This window comes from Hylobates moloch, unplaced genomic scaffold, assembly GCF_009828535.3.
Source record: "Hylobates moloch isolate HMO894 unplaced genomic scaffold, HMol_V3 SCAFFOLD_11, whole genome shotgun sequence".
Taxonomy (NCBI): Eukaryota; Metazoa; Chordata; class Mammalia; order Primates; family Hylobatidae; genus Hylobates; species Hylobates moloch.
The window spans coordinates 18,092,887-18,111,830 of record NW_026652286.1 but is presented as its reverse complement, the minus strand read 5'-3'; positions in this window follow the sequence as shown (position 1 = coordinate 18,111,830).

Here is an 18,944-nt window from a genome sequence, read left to right as displayed (position 1 = left end):
ACCCAGGTTTGCTCGATGTCAGTTCCTATGCTCTTAACTACTGTCCTATAAAAGTTACTGATTGATAGTCCTGCACTAATATATTCCAGTGGTACTGTACTTTAAAGACTTAAGAGAAGTAATATAAAGGTTTTAACTAATAACAACTAAACCTAAAGTCTGAAGAGTTACAGATCTGGCTCTTGTGTAGCACATGAATCTGAGCCAGTGACCCACTTTCCTGGGCCTGCGATTTCTCTTCTGTAAAATGAGAGATTGCATCAACTGAGTCAAAATCCTGTACAGGTCTGCCATTCCACAGTTCCAGCCTCTAATTAGATGTCTCTCCTCTTATCCACCTTGTTAACAAGAAGAAATACAAAAAGCTATTAATTCTCCATAGAGCTTTGAAGTTGTCGTTACATCCCTATCTCCCTCTTCCTTGTGCCTGGGTAGAATCATGATGTGATAAAAACTCTTAAGGAACTTTTTTATGTGCAACCCAGATGATCCAATGTCAGGCTGTAGAAGCCGTTGTGCAACTATTGGTTGAAAATCAATAGTACATGTCCTGTATTCAGGGACATACACACACAAATAAACATGAATCACTTACGATGACATCTGGTCCTTTGATTTCATAATGCAAATGCCAAAGGCTTATTTTTTTTTCCAATGTCATCTCATAAAGGCAACGTATTCCCTGAGACAAGCTTTGGACCCGAGTATGAACAGGGTCATTATTGTTGAATTTTAGGATTCTCCCTGGGAATTTAGGTGTCACTAAAGCAGCCATGTTGTCTTTGGCCTTAAGCAACCAATTGATACGCATACACCAGTTCTTTTTGTCACTATGACCAGTATATCGGCTCTAATATTATTGATATTTTCATCACCCAAATTAGTTTTCAGGATTTACTGCCAGACTGGAAATACTGGGTTAGAGATTGTGCATTCCATTGTAGTATTTTAACATAGTAGACTATTAATAAAAATAATAATACCTGTACTATTTATTTAGTCTGTGCATGCACTGGGATAAGAGCTTTATAAGCATCATCTAATGTTATGGCAACTTTATATGTTAAGTACTATTATTTTTATCTTTAATTTATATTATGGAGAAACTTAGGCTTAGAGAGGAGAAATGATTTCCCCAAAGTCACATAGCTAGTATTGAAGGCCTGTGTGACTTCAGGCCTTATTCCCTTAACCCCTTCATTATTGAGATAATGACTCCCATTGAGAATCAGCCTGCCTAAAATATACATGAAATAGAATCTTATTTAGAAATTCTAACAGTGTAGCAGAGCTCATCCTCTTTCATTAGTGAAGAAAGGTTCTTTTCAATCTGAGAAAGCCATTCATTTAGACTGAGTTTCAGGAAGGAGAGACACATAGGGATATACCAAAATTAGCTGGCTAGTGTCAATGAGGCATGATCAAAGAGTATATGGGGACAGAAGCAGTGATTTAACTTCAGGTTCAGTCCCAGAGGCAAAGACTGAATTGAGGACCAAAGCCAAGGTCATTTACTAGGTACATGAATGGAGCATGCCAAGTGAAGGAAGAAGTCATTAAATCATCAGTTAGCAATGACAAAAAACAAAGTAGCTAGAAATTGGTCCTTTTAAAAAACTAGGTAGTAACCAGTCAGAATGGCTATTATTAAAAAAATGAAAAATAATAATTTATGCTGGCAAGGTTGCAGAGAAAAGGGAACAGTTAGGCACTGTTGGTGGGAGTGTAAATTAATCCAACCATCATGAAAAGCTGTGTGGCAATTCCTCAAAGAGCTAAAAGCAGAAATACCATTTGACCCAGCAATCCCATTACTGGGTATATACCCAGAGGAATATAAATCATTCTACCGTAAAGACAGATGCATGCAAATCTTCATTGCAGTGCTATTCGCAATAGCAAAGACATGGAATCAACCTAAATGCTCATCGATGACAGACTGGATAAAGAAAAAGTGGTACATATACACCATGGAATACTATGCACTCATAAAAAAGAATGAGATCGTGTCTTTTGTGGGAACATGGATGGAGCTAGAGGCCATTTATTTAGCAAACTAATGCAGGAACAGAAAACCAAATACCCTGGGTCCTCACTTATAAATGGGAGCTAAATGATGAGAACTTATGGACACAAAGAAGGAAACAACAGACACTGGGGTCTACTTGAGGGTGGAGGTTGGGAGGAGGGAGAAGAGCAGAAAAAATAACGGTTAGATACTAGGCTTAGTACTTAGGTGATGAAATAATTTGTGCAACAAGTCCCTGTGACATGAATATAACTACATAACAAACCTGCACATGTGCCCCCAAACCTAAAAAAAAAAGTTAAAATGAATAAAAATGAAAAGATTAAAAATTGGATAGTAAAAGTAGCGGGATTTCAGTGGTCCCACTTAAAATCAGAAGATGATCTTACTTTGAAGGGCTTGAGTCATACCTAGTCACTAAGATATAATTCTGTACCTGAACTGATGAGCGTAAAGCTAGTATGGAAGAAATGACTAGACTTCACAGTCCAGTGAAAAAGCATTTAAAAAATAGGTACAACACAGAGACAGAGAAAAAAACAGACTGATACTAAATTAGATGATCCCAGATTTTGAAACAAATACCTGCAATAGGGAAGGGTAAATCATCAGGCTTATAAAACTGTATAGATATATTTAAATTGCACTCAGTATGCAATAGCTTCATAATTAAACCCTGCTGGGTAAGCTCACTCACCAAAAAGCAGGTTGAGAGTAAACCTGTTGAAAGGGTACAGAGAGTCTTACTTGCAGACACCAAGTTCTGATTGACAAAGATTTCTCCCATTACAAAAATTGTATTTATTTATTCCTATTTATTCAGTAGAAAATATTTTTCACATACATTTTGAGTTCTAGACATAGAGTGGTAGGCATAATGGACAAGATCCCTGCCCTCACTGAACTTACACTCAATTAGAAAAAGTGAGTCAACAGTCAGTAACAGCACAGTGGGATAACGCAGGGTGCAAGAGAACCTAACCAGAGATATGGGGATGACAATGACTTTCCAGAAGAAATTATACTTAATTTTGGACTAAGGGATTAGTGGGAGTGATTCTAGAAAAAAGAGGCAGGGGGCAGGGTATTCTAAGATCAATGAATAGCATCTGGAAAGACCCATAATCTACTGGAAGTATGATCAATTTTACCAAGTGTTGAATGTTCACTATGCTCAGAGTATCATTTGCAAAGGGTAAGTGGAAAGACATGAGGTTGGCTAGGTTCACAGGAGATAGCACAGGAGAATTTTGTAGGTTAAGATATTAGTACCTTTCCTGAGACAAATGGGAAGACATTGATGGGTGCCATCGATGAGTGCCAAGGAAGAAAATGAAATGATCATATTTACATTTTAGGAAAAGTGTTTTGGTTTAGCTCCAGGCTATGTTAGTTTGAATGACATGTGTTATTTCCCTGAAAACAACTGATAAATATCTTTGGTCATCCCAGAATGAGCTAATGAAATTCACTTTCTCAACCTATAAAGCTGAAGCAATCCCCTGAAGGTGACACCACAGATAGAAGCAACTATGTAGTTTCTCTTTTATTACCAAAATGTAATATACAGTGACAGTGACTTAGAAATCTCAAGTATTCCATTTAAAAATCCACATCCTCTCCATTTAGTTAATTCTGATTGCAAATTGATCACTAGCTCACATAACTGTTGTTTGTAGACAAAAATGGTGGTTCAAAATAACAAAGATAATGGACATTAGCCTTTTTGGACCAAAATTTTTGGTGGCTTTAACCTTTTAAAATAGAACTTCACATAATAATGTCAACTACTCATTGAATAGGTTTCAGGAAATATTGTAAAGACTTCATGTGCATTATCTTATAACTTTATGATAATTCTTTGAGGTTAGCACTGGCATTATCCTTACCTCTCAGATAAGAACACTGAGGCTTAGTGAGGTTTCAGTAGCTTGCTGAGGGATGTAGTTACCAACTGCAAAGCTTGCCTTCAAACCCATATCTGTCCTATTGCAAAACACATGCTTTTAACCATGATCCAGTTCTGCTTCTTTTTCATAGAGTGATGTGAGAAATGTCACAGTGCAAACTATCTTATCTGGTAATGAAGAAAATCATTGAAGAAAACTGTCCATTTTAACGTCAATTATGTTGGAGCTCAAATGTGAATGGACTCTAGAACTTGGTAGAACAACCCTGTTGAAAATGACAAACATATGTAATTGTTTATAATACCTTTATTTTCATCCTGCACAAGCAAGGATCTGGAAAATCAGACTTAGATAGGGATTTCAGGATTTGGAATTAAGTGACTATATGTATGGGAAGTTAGCCCATAACTTCAGAGCAAGAGGTTAGAAAATATGGTAAAAATAGTCAGAAAAAGCACTTAACCAAAAGAGACTAGACAAAATTTTAGTCAAAATTAAAGATGAAACACTTGGTGTCAGGAAGACTGAGCAAGTTCTTCAGGTTAAGAAAGTAATGAGAGGCAGAGAAAGAGATTCTGCAGGCAGTTCTTAAGACATAGACCCATATGCCCTGTGTAGAAAACAGTAAGCTGGGTTGGACTCAGCCTCCCATCATATGTAGGAGTTTTATCCATGACAGACTGATAGAAAGATTTATAATTCACCTCCACTTCAGGAAATACACTTCAAATAGATTAGAGCCTTGAGTAGACCAAGGCATTCTCTAAATCCCAGAAAGGCCTATACTGTAAGAGGCACTATAGAAGGGTTTGAGAACAACTTTCTAGAGGTAGACTTCTTAAGTTTGACACACAGTTTCAGCACTACCTGTTTGTCCTTCAGAACTTGCCTTATTCTCTTTATGCTTCAGTTCTCTCATCTATAAATTAAGATAATAATATCAATATCTACATCATAAAGTTGATATAAGGAATAAATGAGGAATCCAGTGGAAAACCTATCACAGTGACTTGCACAAAATCATAACCTAAAAATATCATCATCATTGTTATTATTACCATCAACATTTTCATAGTTACATATTTGCATTCTGTAGTTATTACGATACTGCTTCAGAAGACAGAGTTTTTGGTAAATGGAATAGAATTTCAAACAACAACAACAATAAATAAAGCCTTTGAAAAGCTCAAGGATCTTGAACAAGGCCAGTGTAAACTAAAATACCAAGCAAATGAGAAAGTGCTGATGAGGTGGTAGATGTAGCAGAAGTCTAATCAGGCATGCCTTGCAATTCTAATGAAAAATTCGGTGTTATTCCAATGGCAGCATAATCATCAATAAACTAGGTTCCTTTCCCAAAGGGGCAGGTGGGCAAGTAAGTGGATATGTCAGTGCACTATGATAGCTGTGCTAAGAATTAAAACAGGAGTTTTAGTGCAAAGAGAATGGAAACTTCACTCAGCCTTCAAGGAGCCTTCCACACCTTAAAAGAGAGAGGGAAAATATATCTATAGCTACAATTCCATAAACGGAAAGAAAATGAGGCCTTGGCTTGCTTCATGTCTTATCAGAAGATGTTTCCATCCTCTTTCTATGCAAAATGCTTAACATCTGGGTCACTATTACAAAACAACGGTAATTTTATGGAATAAAATTATGAAAAACAAGAGTAAATTTGTATTAAGTCCATGCCACTGTAGAATGTCAGTGTACATGTTGGTTTCTTTAATTTTCCCACCAACAAATCTCTTGCCAGGAATTCCCTGCTTTTGAAAGTTTCAGGGTTGAAGACTTTTCATATCATGATAGATTGGAAGGAAACTCAAGTCTATTAATGGTCAGCTGGGCAAAGTAGCAGGCAAGCAGATGTACATTTTCACAATACCCTCAAAGGAGAAATTTGAAATTATTACTTATCTCCATTGATGGAGAGAATGGTTTGTAATAGGCAGAGATTTTATGAGTGTTCCTGAAATTCTGAAGCTCGGAAAGTGCCATCTTCAGACTTCTTATATCTTGTCATTTTTAAAGTGTAGTTCGGCCAAGTATGTTGGCAGTTTAGCTGGAAAGTTGATCTCAGGCTCAGATGCCAGCTAGTATGGTCCCAGGGTCCAGAGGACTGGCAAGGTTATCATAATGGACGACATCTGGCTCTGGCATTAATGAAGAACATTTGAGTTTTGGACTCAGCCAAAGCCACTCACTGAAGACATCAAGCAGTTTAAATATGTCCTAATGTCAGGAGGTAAGTATCTGAGGCTCCCAGTAGTAACAAGATCCCAAATCATGTAGAGATGTCTTACACAAGAATTCAGCAAACATTTTATTCTTATTGCTCACCACCTGCAATGAGCCTTCCACTCCAGACATTTTAGCTTGAGTAGACTTCCATATATGACAGGTACAGTTTTACTCTCCTACCTGGACTCCTGCTGGTCAACCTTCCTCTCTAGTTCTCAAAATCCTGACAATCCTTTTAGATCTGGCTCCAGAGCTATTTCCTCCATGGAAAAAGGACTTAATTTCTCCATCCTACAGTAGGGCAATTGCCTTCCTCAGAACTCCCTCATCATGTAGTTTCTGGGACTAGAAGAAAACCTCAACCATACCTACGATGATGTAAGTTAATACATACAAAATAGCAACCATAAATGTGTATTCACAAAATAAGCTCTCAGACAAAATTAGCAATTTTCTAGCTTTTTCCATTAAATATATGGTTACCAGATAATGTTCTGTCTTCAATGAGCACTTTTATTAGCACATAAGAGGTATAGGTATTAATGGTTTGGTTAAAAAATGTGTTGAACAAAAGCTTCAGTTAATAAATAAATCATTGTCACTTTTAATATTTTCTGGGAATTGGAGAAATACCAACTTTGAGATATTTTAAATATGAGATACCTCAGTATATCCTATAGAATACCAGTGTTTGCCCTTAAAATACTAGGACCCAGTGACCCAGATTCTTTAAGCCTGTGTCCAGATCTGTCCAGTCATATTTGTTATGCTTCATCCAGATACGGACTGAGCTTCCTGCCCCTAAACTACCTGCATTTTTGCCTGACTGATCAGTTGGCAGGCAGACAGGCTGTTGAACTTTTTGATGGGCCAACTGTCAAGTTCCACTGGAAATATATAAACTCAATAGAAATAGGTAAAAATATAGCATTTTAGTAAGTTCTGGAAAGAAGACCTCTCTAGAGACAAGAGTAGAATGTTTCTAGCATTTTTTGAGGGGGAGGGGACCCAAAATTGACATTCATTTACATATCATACATGGTGGGAGATACAATGTTGATGTTACAACTATCTACCATGATTGAACTGATCCATTCCAGGATTTAAACTAACACACGAATGTGTTTTCCTCATTAGTTATTGGCATGGACACATGACAAAGGGCTGCTTGTCATGTGGTTAGGTAGAATGTTGTCTTCGCAAATGGCTGCTCAAACCAAATGCTCTCCCCACTCCTCCTGCTCCACCCAAATCCCAGGAAAAATAGGTCTGGTAGGAAGGATATGATCAAAGATAAAGGATTTAAATACACATAGGTACACACACATACACATGCATGCACACACCACACACACACTCACATATAACCTGAGGTTTTGTCTTAAGAGAATTCAGTTCTTTTTAAAAAGTACCATCTTTACACTGAACAAAACAAATAAGATTAGGGATTTGTGTATTTGCTTTTAACAGATCTTCCTAAGATATACATTCTCTAAATGTGGAAGAGGGAACTAGTAGCATCTGTGCCCACAACATGAACCTGGTAACATAAAATGTGTTAATGGACAAACAGGAGAAGCTTTTATTGAAAGCCATAGAGTGCCCTGCCTTGGGGCTGAAGGAAGTAGCTAGGACCTGTTGGAGACCTGTGGCTCTTTGTCTTGTCAGAAGGCCAATTAAAGTTGGAATTCAATTTTGGATCTTTCCTGCTTTCTGTTGTGGGCATTTAGTGCTATAAATTTCCCTCTACACACTGCTTTGAATGTGTCCCAGAGATTCTGGTATGTTGTGTCTTTGTTCTCGTTGGTTTCAAAGAACATCTTTATTTCTGCCTTCATTTCATTATGTACCCAATAGTCATTCAGGAGCAGGTTGTTCAGTTTCCATGTAGTTGAGCGGTTTTGAGTGAATTTCTTAATCCTGAGTTCTAGTTTGATTGCACTGTGGTCTGAGAGACAGTTTGTTATAATTTCTGTTCTTTTACATTTGCTGAGGAGAGCTTTACTTCCAACTATGTGGTCAATTTTGGAATAGGTGTGGTGTGGTGCTGAAAAAAAATGTATATTCTGTTGACTTGGGGTGGAGAGTTCTGTAGATGTCTATTAGGTCCACTTTATTTAGAGCTGAGTTCAATTCCTGGATATCCTTGTTAACTTTCTGTCTCGTTGATCTGTCTAATGTTGACAGTGGGGTGTTAAAATCTCCCATTATTATTGTGTGGGAGTTTAAGTCCCTTTGTAGGTCACTGAGGACTTGCTTTATGAATCTGGGTGCTCCTGTGTTGGGTGCATATATATTTAGGATAGTTAGCTCTTCTTGTTGAATTGATCCCTTTACCATTATGTAATGGCCTTCTTTGTCTCTTTTGATCTTTGTTGGTTTAAAGTCTATTTTATCAGAGACTAGGATTGCAACCCCTGCCTTTTTTTGTTTTCCAGTTGCTTGATAGATCTTCCTCCATCCCTTTATTTTGAGTCTATGTGTGTCTCTGCACGTGAGATGGGTTTCCTGAATACAGCACACTGATGGGTCCTGACTCCTTATCCAGTTTGCCAGTCTGTGCCTTTTAATTGGAGCATTTAGCCCATTTACATTTAATGTTAATATTGTTATGTGTGAATCTGATCCTGTCATTATGATGTTAGTTGGTTATTTTGCTCGTTAGTTGCTATTGTTTCTTCCTAGCCTCGATGGTCTTTACAATTTGGCATGTTTTTGCAGTGGCTGGTACCGGTTGTTCCTTTCCATGTTTAGTGCTTCCTTCAGGAGCTCTTTTAGGGCAGGCCTGGTGGTGACAAAATCATTCAGCATTTGTGCTGGGAAAACTGGCTAGCCATATGTAGAAAGCTGAAACTGGATCCCTTCCTTACACCTTATACAAAAATTAATTCAAGATGGATTAAAGATTTATATGTTAGACCTAAAACCATTAAAATCCTACAAGAAAACCTAGGCAATACCATTCAGGACATAGGCGTGGGCAAGGACTTCATGTCTAAAACACCAAAAGCAATGGCAACAAAAGCAAAAATCGACAAATGGGATCTCATTAAACTAAAGAGCTTCTGCACAGCAAAAGAAACTATCATCAGAGTGAACAGGCAACATACAGAATGGGAGAAAATTTTTGCAACCTACTCATCTGACAAAGGGCTAATATCCAGAATCTACAATGAACTCAAACAAATTTACAAGAAAAAAACAAACAACCCCATCAAAAAGTGGGCAGAGGACATGAACAGACACTTCTCAAAAGAAGACATTTATGCAGCCAAAAAACACATGAAGAAATGCTCATCATCACTAGCCATCAGAGAAATGCAAATCAAAACCACAGTGAGATATCATCTCACACCAGTTAGAATGGCCATCATTAAAAAATCAGGAAACAATAGGTGCTGGGGAGGATGTGGAGAAATAGGAACACTTTTACACTGTTGGTGGGACTGTAAACTAGTTCAACCATTGTGGAAGTCAGTGTGGCGATTCCTCAGGGATCTCGAACTAGAAATACCATTTGACCCAGCCATCCCATTACTGGGTATATACCCAAAGGACTATAAATCATGCTGCTATAAAGACACATGCACACGTATGTTTATTGCAGCACTATTCACAATAGCAAAGAGTTGGAACCAACCCAAATGTCCAACAACGATAGACTGGATTAAGAAAATGTGGCACATATACACCATGGAATACTATGCAGCCATAAAAAATGATGAGTTCGTGTCCTTTGTAGGGACATGGATGAAACTGGAAAACATCATTCTCAGTAAACTATCGCAAGGACAAAAAACCAAACACCGCATGTTCTCACTCATAGGTGGGAATTGAACAATGAGAACTCATGGACACAGGAAGGGGAACATCACACTCCGGGGACTGTTGTGGGGTGGGGGGAGGGGGGAGGGACAGCATTAGGAGATACACCTAATGCTAAATGACGAGTTAATGGGTGCAGGAAATCAACATGGCACATGGATACATATGTAACAAACCTGCACATTGTGCACATGTACCCTAAAACCCTAAAGTATAATAAAAAAAAAAAAAAAGTTGGAATTCAGAGTATCTGTGGTCTCCAGCAACAACTCAAGGCTGACTCTTGACTTAGGACTCGGTGAATTATAGGAAACCAAGGGTTAGACAGAAATCAGTTGGCAACTTGGCTGAGACATTGCTCCTCATCAATCAACTCCCAGAAGCATGGAAGGACATTTCTTCTCTACTTCTCATATTTGGTTTGAATCAATTAATTTGTAATACTCTAGGACCAGGAAAACAGGCTAAACATTTTATTTTTTTCAGCCACAGCTTTTTCTCCTAACCCTCCACCTCTCTATCTTGAAAACATAATATCTACCACATTTTCATCACATTACCCAGATGATAACTCAGTGGTATAAGTGCCATTCCAAGTATCATTTAAAATAGATGAGTACATGTATTTGATAAAGGATGATTATACAGTTATATATAGTATGGAATCTAGAGGCATGACCCTTGGCTGGATTAAATTGTATCCTCTAGTATTTTTGAGAAAGTCATTTAAATTGCATTGGCCTCTATTTATCTGTAATAATAGGAAAAATACTTTGAGATCTACTGTTAGGGTAATAATTAAATGAAGTCATAGTTAAGAATTATTTTTTAATCGAAGCACCAAGATAATAAGGGATTATCATGAAAATTATAAAACAAAGATTATTGAGAATGGTTACGATATTCAGTTCTAGAGGTTCTCGTCAACAGCACTGAATTCAAGTCCTAGGACTGTCTGCTTCTCATTAGCTGTGTGAACTTTATAAAGTCTCCAAACTTCAACACTGGCTGTCTCATTTGTAAAAAAGGAATGATAATAATTCTACCTCACAAGAGTTATTTTATCAGGTTTAAATTACATAATGAAATTAAGCTCTTAACACAGTGCCTGGCAAGGAGTAAGTGCTTAATAAATTATCAGCTAGTATCCTATTGGGAAACATATGGCTCATACAGTTTAGAATAATTTGAGGAAGGTTCAGTAAAGGGGCAATATGCAAAAAATGCAGAGCTGTTAGGTAACTACAAGAGATAGTGCAGAGATACTACCATCACTATATGGGAAAAAATGAAGGTGTATGGAGGTACCTGACCCAGAGGAAGGGATTAAGAGAGAATTGCCTTAAGAAGAGCTAAGAACTTTGATGGAGGGACATTTTAGCTCAAAGAGACCTTGCATAGACCTCAGTCTTTCCTCTTCTGCTAAGCTCTAGCTCTGTTCTCCATTGACCAATGAAACCGGAATTTTGAAGGCAAGGAAGCCTAACGCAGTCCAGAGTTCAGTAACTTTTTTTCTGTAAAGAGTCAGATAGTAAATATTTTGACATGCAAGTCATGGTCTCTTGAAAACAGCCAATGACATTATGTAAATGACGGGTGTTACTGTGTCAATAAAACCTTAATTACCTAATGAGGCAACAGTTTATAGATACCTGATATAGTCCATACAAATCGGATTCCTGATGCAGAGGAGAAAACTGGAAAATTGATCAGAGGGGCAGATGAAGGATATCCACTTCAAGATAATGATAGCTGTCTTAACTGTTATGCAGGCTCTATTATGAATATCATTTTAACCATACATGAGTTGAAGACATTAGCATCTTGTTTCAGCTATATAATGGCTTTTGTTTAACCATGCCAATTTTATATGGGTGTACTACAGAAAACTACAAATAATCAAAGCTATATAAGCTCCATGAAGGTAGAGACTACATTTTATTCACAACTGTAAATCCTAGGCCTAGCTCAGTGTTTTGGTGTATTGCAGATGCTCAATAAATATTGGACAAATTAATGAATCCCAAATTGTACTAGATGTCCTGAAAAGGATGAAGTCATCATCATTTTATATAGAAGTATAACATACATACAAAAATACACACATTTTAAATATACGGGCTCAATAAATCTTGACAAAATTAATACATCCATTTAATTATCATTCAGATCAGAAAAGAGAGTAATACCAGCATCTCATAAAACTTCTTGACCTTCTTCCAAGTCACTATCCCTTTTCCCCAAAAGTAACTACTGTTTTTATTTCTATCATCGTAGATTAGTTTTTTCTTTTTGGTTTGTATCAGGTTTCTTTCATTCAACATTGTGTTTGTAGATTCATAGGTGGTGTTGTAATGAGCAGCAATTTGTTCATTTTCATTGTTGTATATTATTTCATTATATGACAGAGCACTATTTATTTTTCTAGTCTATTATATGGGCATATGAGTTGTTTCCAGGTTTTAGCTACTACAAAGATGGCTTCAATAAGAATGTTTGTGCATGTATTTGGTTGCCCATATGACTACATTTCTATTGGAGATACGCTTAGCAGGGGAGATGAGTTGGAAAACATGGCAGGAGCTTGTTTGGCTTTGGTATATACTACTGTAAAGCCCAAATAACAAAGTGACTGTCTAAAAGAAAATGATATTTATTTGGGATTGAGCATTGCAGTGGGAATATAATGGGTACATTCAGGGCGGTAAAGGAAGACAAGAGTTTTTAAAGGAAAAATGAGGAGAGTTACATGAGTTGTTTTGAAACAATTATCCTTGGCTATAAGGATTAATAACAAGTTTGAGGTCAGTCCAAGTTTCAACAGGCAGTTGCTGGGCAGATGTCCTCGTAGAAGCATTTTTGTGTGTGTGGAAGGGTTGCTGTGGCATTTGTGCAATGTTGTGGTTTATGCAGTCTTTTGTGAAAGTTCCTATTACTAGGCATACTTGCATGAGACTCCTCCCTTCATGGCCTTGCCTGTTACCATTTTTCAGGGTTTTGATACAAGTGGCTCCATTTGATTCTGACAATTTTCACACTACCAAATGGTTTTCTACAGCAACACTAATAATTTGTGCCCCACTAACAAGTGTATAATATGCTTCACATCTCAGCCAATACTTAGTATTATTCAACTGTTTAATTTTAGCCATTCTTTCAGGGATGTAAGAGTAACTTTCTGTGTTGTCTTTCCCTTTTGGGTAATGAGGATAAAATCCCTTCATTATGCTTGCCGGCCGTGTGGATAACCTCTTTTGTGAAATGCCTCTTCAACTCTTTCTATCGAGTTTTCTGTCCTTATCTTAGTATTTAGAGGCATTTAAAAAAATATTTTGGATATGTGTTTTTATTCATATATATATATATATATATTAAAATATCTTTTCCTACCCTGTTTCTTGCCTTTTGACTTTCTCAATGGTATATTCTGAAGATCAAAAATTTTTATTCCAATGTTGCCTGATTTACCAATTTTTCCTTTATGGTTTCTTTTTATGTGCTCTAAGTATTTGTATACCCTAATGATGTTAAAATATTTTTCTACATTAACTTCTAGAAACTTTATTGTTTCTACATCACCCCCAAAATATATTTGTATGTATGTGTATATGTGTGTGTGTGTGTGTGTGTGTGTATATACACACACACTTATTCTAAAGAAATATACTTTTGTGTATGGCGTGAAGTAAGGATCAAGAGTCAGTCTTTTCTTATGCATATCTAGTTGACTTCTAATCATTTATTGAAAAGACCATTTTTTACTCATTGTGCAGAAATCCAAGCTTTATCATAGATCAGGTGACTGTATACACGTGGACTATATCTACATTTTTTATTTTGATCAATTGGTTTACTTGCCTAAGTTACACATCTTAATTATTAAACCTTCATAAGTATCGATATCTCAAACTCTCTTGATTTTCTTAGCAATTCCTGGCCCTTGGCATTTCCAAATATATTTTAGGATCAGCTTTTAAATTTCTATCAAAATATGACAAATTGTTTTATTATGATTACATTGAATCTTTAGATGTTTGATAAGAAGTCCTATTTTTGTGGTAATAATAATGAGACTCCTAATACTTGAACATGGTATACACCCCTTTATGACTTCTTTAATATTTTATAGTTTTTTGTTTACACATTCACAATATATTTTAGATATTTCTAGGTATTTGGTATTTCAGGTACTATTATCAATGGTATCATTTAAAAATGTTCATGAGTTTCTGCTTTCGGTCTATCAGTATGAAAGTGATTTTTGTATAGTGGTGTAATGTCATGCAATTTTACTGAATTCAATTACTACTTCTGTAGAGCCTTTTAGATTTTCCATGCTGATTAGTCTGTTTGAGCTGCCATAACAAAATGCCACAGACTAGGTGGTTTAAACAACAAAAATTTATTTTTTCATGCACTGGAAACTGAAAGTCTCCAAGATTAAGGTGCAGCCCTGGTTTCTTTCTAGTGAGCCTCCTGGCTTGGAGACGACTGCCTGCTTGCTATGTCCTCATGCGGCCTGTCCTCTCCATGTACGTAGAGAGAGACAGAGTGAACAAATGGCTCTGGTTTCTCTTCTTCAGGGCCCCACCATTATGACCTCATTGAATCTTAATTACCTTCTCAAAGCCCCTGTCTCCAAATATAGTCATGTTGGGTGTTAGGGCTTCAGTATCTGAATTTGGGGAGAACATAAGTCCATGACACATGTGTACAAAACTTTCACCAGTAAATAATGATAATTTTTGCTTTTTTCAATCTTCATGCCTTAGTTTACTTTTTTAACTTATTGCACTGGCTAAGGCCTCCAGGATAAAGTTGAATAAGAACAATGAGAGCAAATATTTTTGCTAACTACCTAATCTCTGTGGTAAATCTTTTAATATTTTCATTCAAATGATGTTTGCTATAGATATTTTGTAGATACTCTTTATCAGAAAGTTTGCTTTCATACCCAATTTGTTCAGCACTAATGAGTATTGAATATTATCACTTTTTTATACCTAGTGAGATGACCATAAGAATTTTCTACTTTATTTATAAAAGTTATGAATTTTATTGATTGAATGTTAAGTAATTGCATTTCTGTAATATAGTTTGGAATATAGTGAAGTCAGACACTATTAATTATCCTTTTAATACACATACAGATTCCATTTCTTAATACTCTGTTGCAGTTTTTTTGCATTTTTTATCATGAAAAATTGTCATGTAAGTATCTTTTTGCAGTAATACTAAGAGTATGCTGGCCTCACAAAACAAGAGCTGTTTCCTACTTTTTCTAATCTCTGTGTGTATTTGAGTAAGATTAGAACTATTTCTTTTGTTAAATACTTGGGGGGGAAATGGCCCTTGAAGCCACAAGCACTTGGAGATTTCTTTTCCTTAGAGATTTTAGTTACAAAATTAAATGTCCCCAAAGATAGAAGACTAAACGTATTTCAATTTCTTTTTACATCAGTTATACCAGTTTGGGTAAGTAATGTTTTCCAAAGAATTTTTTCCATTTCATCAAACTTTTCAAATATCAGCATATAGTAGTTAATAATATCTTCTTCTTATCGTTGTAATATTTTAAGGATCTGCAATGATATCTTTTTACATTCCTGATGTTGGTAATTTGTGCCTTATTATTTTGGGTTGTTTTTCATCAGCCTTGCTAGAACTTTATAATCTTTGTAATCTTGAAGGATGACTCCCCAAAATATTTTCATATCTTAAACTCTTTAAAAGTGACTTTGTTTGGACAGAGGTAATTAATTAAGAATCTCAAAATGATATCATCTTAGGTTATCCAGGTGAGCTCCTAAATCCAATGACAAGTATCCTTAAGTAACAGAAGAAAAGACAGATAGAAGACCATGTGAAGAAGGAAGCAGATTGAACGTGTGCAGCCATAAGCCAGGAAAAAACTGCAATGCTCTAGTTAGATTTTTAAAGCCATTTCTAGATCAGTTTCACAATATCCAGATAATACACTTTTAAATCATTTCAATCCACTAAAATCTGTTGAAACTTCATTAATGGCCAGCACATAATTAGTTCTGATGAGTATTCAATTAAAAACAATGTATACTGCATTCTGCAGTTACAGGTTTTGTTGTTTCTATTTATACGTGGTAAAGTTTGCTAACCATGCTTTTCAGATCTTCTAAATCATTGTTGATATTTTGGATTATTTGTACTGTCAGATACTGAGAGACCTGTTAAGCTCTCCAACTCTGATTTTTTTTTTTTTTTTTCCTATTAGAGATGGAGTCTCACTCTTTCACCCAGGCTGGCATGCAGTGGTGCAATCTCAGCTCACTGCAACCTCTGCTTCTTGGGCTCAAGCCTTCTCCCACCTCAGCCTCCCAATTAGCTGGGACCAATGGCATGTACCATCATGCCTGGCTTTTTTTTTTTTTTTGGCAGAGACCGTGTTTCCTCATGCTGCCCAGGCTAGTCTTGAACTCCTGAACTCAAGTGATCTGCCCACCTTTGCTTCCCAAAGTGCTGGGATTATAGATGTGAACCACCATGCCCCACTTCCAAATCTGATTTTAGATTTTTCTATTTCCCAGTTAGTTCTGACAATATCTCATTTGTGTATTTGTAGGTTTTATAATATGCATAAAAATTTATAGTTGTTATGTTCTCTGGACAGACCTTTTATCAATATGAAAACAATCTTTTTGTCTTTAATAAATGCATCATGCCTTAATGACTTACTGCATCTGATATAAACATATTCACACAGTTTTCTTTAGTTAATGTTTGTGTAAAACTTTTTTATATCTATTTTCAACATTTTTATACCTTATCTCTGTAAATTTCATTTTATAATTTATTCAATATTATAATTTTTGCATTTTAATTAGAATAATCTTTCTAAATAAAATGTAGTTCCTAGGGATTTAAATTTACCTTGTCACAATTTGATTTGTCTTTGACTCATTCATATTATGTTCTTTCTCTCCTTTCTTGCTCACTTTGGAGTAGTCAGGACTAATTATTATTATTATTATTATTATTATTATTATTATTATTATTATTCTTTTTAGTGTATTTTCTGTTCTACTAGCTATACACTACATATTATTTTACCACTACTTCAATAGTTTACCTTACAGAAGTAGTTTTCAAAGTGTCTTATTAAAAAAAAATGGCATCTGCAATTTTTAGCAGGAATGCAAACTTTTGACCCCACCCCACCACTCAAAAAGTTAAATGAGAAACTTTGAGGATGGTGTATAGCACTCTTGAAGAAGCCCTTCATATAATTCTAAACAACTCTAAAATTTGAAAATCACTGCCCTACAGATTAAATATGTATCTTTGACTTATTAGAGTTTAATATAATACATAAGAACGTTAATAACTTAAGGTCTATTTATCCCTTCTCTATCCTCTTGTGTATTATTGTCATATATTTTAATTACACAAACATTTTAAACAGACTCATTTAATAGAGTCTGCAGTCATTTGGAGTGATGCACACATTACTTTGTTTTTTCTCTCTGTATTAGTCTATTCCCACATTGCTATAAAAAATAGCTGAGACTGTGTAACTTATATTAAAAGAAGATATTTAAATGGCTCATGGTTCTGCAGTCTATACAGGAAGCATGATGCTAACATCTGCTCCGTTTCTGGGGAGGCCTCAGAAAACTCACTGTCATGGTGGAAGGCAAAGGGGGAGCAGGTATGTTACATGGCCAGAGCAGGAGCAAGCAAGAGAGGGAGAAGGTGCTATGGACTTTTAAATGACCAGATCTCACACACACACAGGTACACACAGAAAAACTTCATTAAGTATTGTGAAGATAGTACCAAGGGGGATGGTACTAAACCATTCATGAGAAATCTACAACTATAATCCAATCACCTCCCACCAGGCCCCACCTTCAACACTGGGAATTAGATTTCAATATGAGATTTGGGTGGGGACACACATCCAAACTACGTCACCCTCCATACTCACAATTACCTGAGTGTCTTCTCACCTGCCAAACCTCTAAGGCTGGGCATGCACAGCATTAGAAATCATCACATAAGAATTGTATGTAAAAGATGGAGCTCAGGTAGACACAGAAGACGTAAGTAATGTTAATGATTAAGAGACTCATGCTACTAGACATCTATCCCTGTTGCACTGTCTTAGCTCCATTAATTTATTCTCATAGTGTCATGAAGAGTTGCTTACCACCAGTTAAAGAGAAAAACCTCAGGTATACTCTACAGATAATTTTGCATTATATGCCAGTGCCAACTGAAATTCAATTCATCTAGTAGAGTCCTACAACCCAAGCATGAGTGTCTCTAAAAATACAGTAGTGAAAGGACATTTTTCGTTTGGACAGAATACTGATCAATGTATTTTACTGCTCATTTTATCTAGACATATAGTAGCAGAAGCAAGGATATATTGATTTCTGGACATTATAGAGATCCTAAAATGCCTTAATTTCCTTAATTGTATTTTCCCTTTTGCGGTGATATTAATGTCATAATAATAATATATAACAACATACAACAGAGCAACCAACAAGCTTAACACCTGAGAAAAATAGGTGCCTCCAATAAGAAACAAATATGAGCACTTGATTACCTAGGGCATACATAGCACAGACCAACATATAATCACCTTGAAAGTGGATGAAAAGAATGCAGCTGAGACATTTATCAAATTACTGAAGGCCAAGTGTGAACACTAGTGAAGATCAATTGTGGTTGGAGAGATGAAGAACAATAAAACTCTAACCCCAGGACAGGTACAAGATTACTGAGAAAGCTTCACCCCACAAACTCAGGGGCACTAAGACTGAGGCTGAGCCATAACGACAGAATTTTCCCACTGTTAAAGCAAACTGAATATGACCTGAGAAGGACTTCTATATTTGAGTCCTTGTGGACTAACTGCAACCTAGCTTAACAGGTAAACAAGATTGAAAACCCAA